The following is a 7,333-nucleotide window of genomic DNA, read 5'->3' as shown; positions in this document are numbered from 1 at the left end:
TCTGGTGAAAAGTCTGGTGTAATTCTGATAGGCTTGCCTTTATATGTTACTTGGCCTTTTTCTCTTACTGCTTTTAGTATTCTATCTTTATTTAGAGCATTTGTTGCTCTGATTATTATGTGTCGGGAGGTATTTCTTTTCTGGTCCAGTCTATTTGGAGTTCTGTAGGCTTCTTGTATGTTCATGGGCATCTCTTTCTTTAGATTTGGGAAGTTTTCTTCTATAATTTTGTTGAAGATGTTTGCTGGTCCTTTGAGTTGAAAATCTTCATTCTCATCCACTCCTATTATCCGTAGGTTTGGTCTTCTCATTATGTCCTGTATTTCTTGGATGTTTTGAGTTAGGATCTTTTTGCATTTTACATTTTCCTTGATTGTTGTGCCGATGTTCTCTATGGAATCTTCTGCACCTGAGATTCTCTCTTCCATCTCTTGTATTCTGTTGCTGATGCTCGTATCTATGGTTCCAGATTTCTTTCCTAGGGTTTCTATCTCCAGTGTTGCCTCATTTTGGGTTTTCTTTATTGTGTCTACTTCCCTTTTTAGGTCTAGTATGGTTTTGTTCATTTCCATCATCTGTTTGGATGTGTTTTCCTGTTTTTCTATAAGGACTTCTACCTGTTTGATTATGTTATCATGTTTTTCTTTAAGGATTTGTAACTCTTTAGCAGTGTTCTCCTGCAATTCTTTAAGGGATTTTTGTGCTTCCTCTTTATTGTCTTCTGCCTTTTTATCAGCGTTCTCCTGCATTTCTTTAAGTGTGTTATTAAAGTCCTTCTTGAAGTCCTCTATCATCATCAGGAGATATGCTTTTAAATCCGTGTCTAGCTTTTCCGGTGTGTTGGGGTGCCCTGGACTGGGCGAAGTGGGGGTGCTGGGTTCTGATGATGGTGAGTGGTCTTGGTTCCTGTTAGTAAGATTATTACGTTTACCTTTCGCCATCTGGTAATCTCTGGGGTTAGTTGTTATCGTTGTCACTATTTAAAGATTGGAGCAGAAGCTGTGTTCCACTCACCAGCAGTCTCTAAATCCTGCGGCGGGGGTCGTGGGTAGCTGACGGTACCCCGGTGTTGGTCCAGCCGGAAGAGGCCTGTGGTCCTACTCAGGCCGTTTTTCTGCTTCCCTAACTAATGCAGTCTCTGGTCCCGCGTGCAATTGGATTGGAGCAGAAGCTGTGTTCCACTCTCCAGAAGTCTTAAGATCCAGCAGTCCCAAAATCCTGCGGCGGGGGTCGTGGGTAGCTGGCGGGTGTCAGGCAACCCTGCGCTCCCGCTACCCTGGCGCTGATCCGGCCTGGTGAGGCCTGTGGCCCTACTCAGGCCGGTTTCTGCTTCCCTAACTAATGCAGTCTCAGGTCCTGCGCAATTGGATTCAGCTGTCTCTTGTGAGACTATGCCGGGGCCTAGCAAACACAGAAGTGGATGCTCAGTCAGTTATTGGATGGATCACAGGGCCCCCAATGGAGGAGCTAGAGAAAGTACCCAAGGAGCTAAAGGGATCTGCAACCCTATAGGTGGAACAACATTCTGAACTAACCAGTACCCCGGAGCTCTTGACTCTAGCTGCATATGTATCAAAAGATGGCCTAGTCGGCCATCACTGTAAAGAGAGGCCCATTGGACTTGCAAACTTTATATGCCCCAGTACAGGGGAACGCCAGGGCCAAAAAGTGGGAGTGGGTGGGTAGGGGAGTGGGGGGAGTATGGGGGACTTTTGGGATAGCATTGGAAATGTAAATGAGGAAAATACCTAATAAAAAATATAAAAAAATAAAATAAAATAAAGTGCCACAGATATTCAACTTTGCCCATATAGTGTGTGTGTGTGTGTGTGTGTGTGGTGTGTGTGTGTGTGTGTGAGAGAGAGAGAGAGAGAGAGAGAGAGAAAATCTCTTCCCATTTTATCTAATATCCTTTTCAGTCTCTGAAGCCAATCAAATATACATTATATTTAGTTATTGTAATAACTAGGTTCTCTATTCTAAAGGTATTTCTCAGTGTCACACAGTTTTGGTTACCCCTGCTGGATTATTTTCTTGATAGACATCAATAAATGTTTATTCATGCCAGGGAAAGACATCGATAGCAGAGTAAAGAAACAATTCCATTCAAATCTAGTTTAGTGAAGCAGTGAGTTCACTAAGAGAAGGGTTCATGACAGGAGCATGGTGACACAGAGGCAGATGTACCACTTCAAAGCTAATTACTCTGCACAACTTTCAGTTTCTTGGTCAGTGCAACTCTCTTTTTCTTCTGAGTACTTGTTACTGCTCAGATATTTTTGCAAGGCATGTTAACATTTTAAGCAGTAGTTTCTGGTGTCTTATATATTTCCTAGGCACTATAAATTTGCTTCCGCCCTTAAAGACAGGATGCTACCACATAGAAAAAAATAGATATGCATCAATGACCTTCATGATGTATCTGCCAGCTACTTTGCAGATGAACCCTCAGTTTGGTTTTGTCTGCTCCTTCATGGATAGATCGTCTTGAACTTTGTAGCTATGGAAGAAGACCACAATGACAAATAGCTATTTTGATCACTTGTCAAGCGTTTATGTCACAATTAGAATTTATTCTAATTCTATTGAATTCTATTCTATTGTCATTGACACTGACAACCTTACTGAGGGAGGGTTCTTCCTGACAGAGAGGAGTTCTCATTTCTCTTTGCTGTGAAGTTACATTTTTCCTCCATTTTGATTGTCATTGGAAGTTATACATTTTGGCCACACTTACAGACTGTTGCACCTCACTGAAAGCAAAGTATTAAAAATTATTTGGAATTGTTGCATATAGTTACATATCACTGTTTACCTATTTAATCTATTATGTAGAGAAACATGATTAATTAATATGCCTTTTAAACTTTGGTTTATAGTTCAAGTCTCTTTATTTTGGTTTGATTTATCTTTTGCCAGCTGAAGCTCTGTTCTCTGGTTCCTTTGAGGCATAGACACAGTTTTCCTTTCGTTTCTAGTATTTATTTAGGCTCAACAAACACCTTAAGGTCCAGCCCAAACACAGAACTACATTTCCCCACATCTGTTTCTTTTTTCCATGAGTATAGAGACTATCAGCTATATTACAAATTATATGTGTGAGATTAACAATTCTGTCACTATGCATGCAAGAAACTCCAAGAATCCAGGAGATGCCCAGTCTTTGAGGCCCAGCAATCCCGGTTGCTAAAGATTTAAAAGTTGTTTGCAAAGGAGCTGATCTTCAGGTCACATTTTAAAGCAAAACAAAAATCCAAACTAGGTTGTGAGAAAAGAATGGCATCAGGTGCTTCAGCTGGCATAGACTTCGAAGCAGGTAACCACAGGGATGAAACCAGAAAAGCAAAAGCAGCTTACACTTTCTCTCAGAACTTTGTATCCGGGCTAATGATGTAAGGAACTACCACCCTGGAAGAACTAGTTTTCTTATTCAGTCAGTTCTTCCAGGAAGTACTCTCACCGACCTGCAAGGGCACTTTTCTTTTTTGATCTAGTTCCAAATAGTAACCAAACTGAACTATTACTCAATACAAGATCATGATTAGCTTTCTTTTTCCTACAACTAAAGAAACTTAAACCGATGTCAATGAATAACCGATAACATAAAACATCATAGATAAACTGCATTGTTGATCCTTTTGAATGGAACGATTTGGGAGTAATACTCAAACATTAGTTTCTCTGCCAATAAGCCACTCTCCTGGAATACAAGAAAGAAGTAAACTGACTTGTAGGCTTTGCTGTTTCATAAAATTTGATGTTTTTCCTTTATGTCAGTATCTTCGAAAAGATCTCATTTCAAACTGCCAATCACAGGCTTTAAAAAAAATAACCCTGAGATTGTAATTTACTGATTCTTTTGAGTTGAGATGAAACCATATCAAACACAAGGCAGAAAAATTATATACCTATAAACAATCACATATTAGTAGACAAAAAGCCCACACAGGTAATTTTGGTTTTAACAATTAGAAATTTCTTAAATCTTCCATGAAAAATTTAAGTGTGGCAGGAATAGAAAGGTTTAGCCTTTCCTTGATACTTCCGTTGTTTATTTTTAGTTCTCATTTCCTCTCAGCAATCTGGGTGGCATGTCTGCCCACTCCCATCAGAAATCCCTGTAACTCATTGGCAGCTGAGCTTTAAAGATCCCATTGTACTACAATGTTTCCTGACTAAGGATCTGGCCCTGACGCCCCTGCCCCTCAGCAGATTGTTGGGTTTTGACACGGGTCATGACTTGGTGTTGTATAGAACATTAGTATTTCAGGGCATTGGGGCCACTATCGCTCCCTCCAGAATTGGCTGCATGAATGAATAAAATCTAGTTTAAATTCACTGTTGACCTATTGTGAATAAGGAAGGGTGCTAGCATAACCAAGTAGGAAGTTTGTTGGCTGCTTTCTCTAGAAATCATGTGATTCTGGATTCCTTAAATTCCACAAAGTGGGGAGTGTAGAAGAATGCGGGAGAAGGTTTTTCGTTGGAATATACATTGCACATTTATGGCGATTCTGAGCGTGAGGGCAGACTTCTGCCAGGCTCAGCACAGCCTTTCCGCTGACAAGTGAGCTTGGGGTTATACGTGCCATAATTAACATTGCCTTGAGGACTCTGGACACCGAGACTGGCCTCAGAAGTAGTAGGCTTTTTATTTATTTATTTATTTATTTTAAATTGTAAGCGTATTCTTTTAATGACTCCAGTAAATTAAGCATCAAGTAAACAAAAGTGGAGAATAACCTACACTTTTAACTTGTCTCACTAGTGCCTAAATGTAGTGTAAAGGCTGCTTAAAGTTTGTGTGTAGTTGGATTTTTTTTGGAAGCTGAAGGTATCCATCTGCAGACATTGAGGCTCAAGTTGAATTTGGATTCAAGTTGATTCTTAATACTTCTGCCTGTGCTGAAGAGAGAAACTTCCTAAGGAACAAGCAAGTTGAATAGAGAAAATCGTGATCAATAATAGGCATTTTAGTGATCTTTTTAATGTTCTCTGCTGCGAAACATTTCAAGATTTATTGATTTCCTCCTCCCCCCATTTTTTCCCACCACACTCACACACGCACGCTCACACTTTTTATTTGCCATAATGAACCGTCCAGCCCCTGTGGACATCTCTTATGAGAACATGCGTTTTCTGATAACTCACAACCCCACCAATGCGACTCTCAACAAGTTCACAGAGGAACTTAAGAAGTACGGAGTGACAACTTTGGTTCGAGTTTGTGATGCTACATATGATAAAGCTCCAGTTGAAAAAGGAGGAATCCACGTTCTAGATTGGCTGTTTGATGATGGAGCTCCACCCCCTAATCAGATAGTAGATGATTAGCTAAACCTGTTAAAAACCAAATTTCGTGAAGAACCGGGCTGTTGTGTTGCAGTGCATTGTGTTGCAGGATTGGGAAGGGCTCCTGTGCTAGTTGCACTTGCATTGATTGAATGCGGAATGAAGTATGAAGATGCTGTTCAATTCATAAGACAAAAAAGAAGAGGAGCATTCAATTCCAAAAAGCTGCTTTACTTGGAGAAGTACCGACCTAAGATGAGATTACGCTTCAGAGATACCAATGGGCACTGCTGTGTTCAGTAGAAGTAGAGGAAGGCTGGCTGGATCGTGGCATTAGAGGGAACTCTTGGTACCTGGAAATGTGAATCTGGATTCTTACCTGTGTCATCAGAGTAGTGATGGACTCAGTACTCCTCAGCTCCTCATGATTGAGAAGAAGGCAAGCGATAAAGAAATCCCTCTATCACACGAATAAAATGTTTAAGAAAAGAAAAAAAGAAAGGAAAGGGGATTAATTTAGTGAAAGATGATTTTGCTCCTAGTTTTGATTTCTGCCAGGATTGAATTATTTCAAAATCTCCTGTGTTTTTTAAGCTTTTTCAAAATAGATGTCTGAGGAAAACCAGCACAATATTAACCAGTGTGGAGCCAGTTGTTGGGGAGCACACACTTCCATTATGCTTGGCACATAGGTCTCCTTGTGGTGGGTGGGATCTGGGGGAGGTAGATTTTCCTCATCTCTCTTCCTGCCTCCCTCCTTTCTCCTGATCCACGTAGATGGAATAGAAAGCAACCTTTGTTGCTGTAGATGTGTGTGTGTCTGGCAGCCTTAAGCCCACCTGGGCACTTTTAGGAAAAACAAAAACAAAAATAAATAAATAAATAAATAAATAAATAAATAAATAAATAAAAGCAAAGAAAAGGCAGTGGCGCATATATTCTGTGGTCCAGGCTGTTTCTAGTCTATTGATGATGGATGCTTATATTAGTTTTTTTTTTTTTTCTCCTTGTACCCCTGATCTACCATTAGGGTGTGGGAGGTAGCCAGGAACCTTTGGTTTTTTTTTTTTTTTTTTTTTTTTTTTTTTGGTTTTTCGAGACAGGGTTTCTCTGTATAGCCCTGGCTGTCCTGGAACTCACTTTGTAGACCAGGCTGGCCTCGAACTCAGAAATCCGCCTGCCTCTGCCTCCCGAGTGCTGGGATTAAAGGCGTGCGCCACCACGCCCGGCTCGGGAACCTTTGGTTTTATAAATGGTGACGAAATGACATCCTAAACAGAGTCTTTCTCCTGTAATTTAGCTGAGAGAATCCTTTTTCCCAACAGTGAAACAAGTGGGCCTCCTAGAAACTTTATTGCAGAGATGACTGGAGGCCATTGGTGTTTCCAGGAGAGTTAGCATGTTTCTTCAAGTGTAGGACTGTGGATTGTGAATCTGCTATCTAACAATGTCATGGAAAAGTGGTATCTTAAAATTTCAGGACCGATTTCAGAAATAGTCAAAGGAGCAACAGAACATTCATAGTATTTTGGTCTTGAGAAATGCCCATAGTTTTCCAAATTATTCTTGTACAGTTTTATTTGTACAGTTCAGTGTAACCACCTATCACCTTGTTAATACTAGATTCTTCTGAGATTCAAAAAGAAAAATCACTGTCAGAGCTAGCCTTGCCTAGTGAGTCTGCGTCCACACGCTGTAACAGGGCGGAAAAGCAACAGTAGGCAGCCCAGGGAGCAGCATACGCTCACGGCATCATGTGGCAGTGGTGTGGGTTCTCTGCTCAGTGTGTTGGTCCAGAAAAGCTGTTTTTCCTTGTTTGCAGAAGGCAGTTGACCAGACAAAGCAAATGGAGGGGCACTTCTGTGTACCCTCTTCACCTAAGTGTTTATAACCAGCAGTACCCTGCTACAAGCCTTGAGTGCAGCAATCACTGGATTTTGACTGCCAGTCCAGTAGGATGGATGACATCTCATTGATAGTATCCAGATGTTGGTGGCTTTCTGAGTTGCCTGTTTACTGTTGATGCAATTGTTTTGATTTT

At 40.8% G+C, this 7,333-nt stretch overlaps 1 pseudogene; it reads left to right on the top strand.

Moving 5' to 3' along the window:
• The first annotated feature begins 4,723 nt into the window (after positions 1 to 4,723).
• Positions 4,724 to 6,063, top strand: LOC147005613 (protein tyrosine phosphatase type IVA 2 pseudogene; annotated as a pseudogene).
• The last annotated feature ends 1,270 nt before the right edge of the window (positions 6,064 to 7,333 follow it).

The sequence above is a fragment of the Mus caroli genome, unplaced genomic scaffold (genome assembly GCF_978045245.1).
Source record: "Mus caroli unplaced genomic scaffold, Mus_caroli_1 scaffold_3, whole genome shotgun sequence".
Classification (NCBI taxonomy): domain Eukaryota; kingdom Metazoa; phylum Chordata; class Mammalia; order Rodentia; family Muridae; genus Mus; species Mus caroli.
Note: the sequence above shows the minus strand (reverse complement) of the source record. Positions and strands in the feature narration are given on the sequence as shown.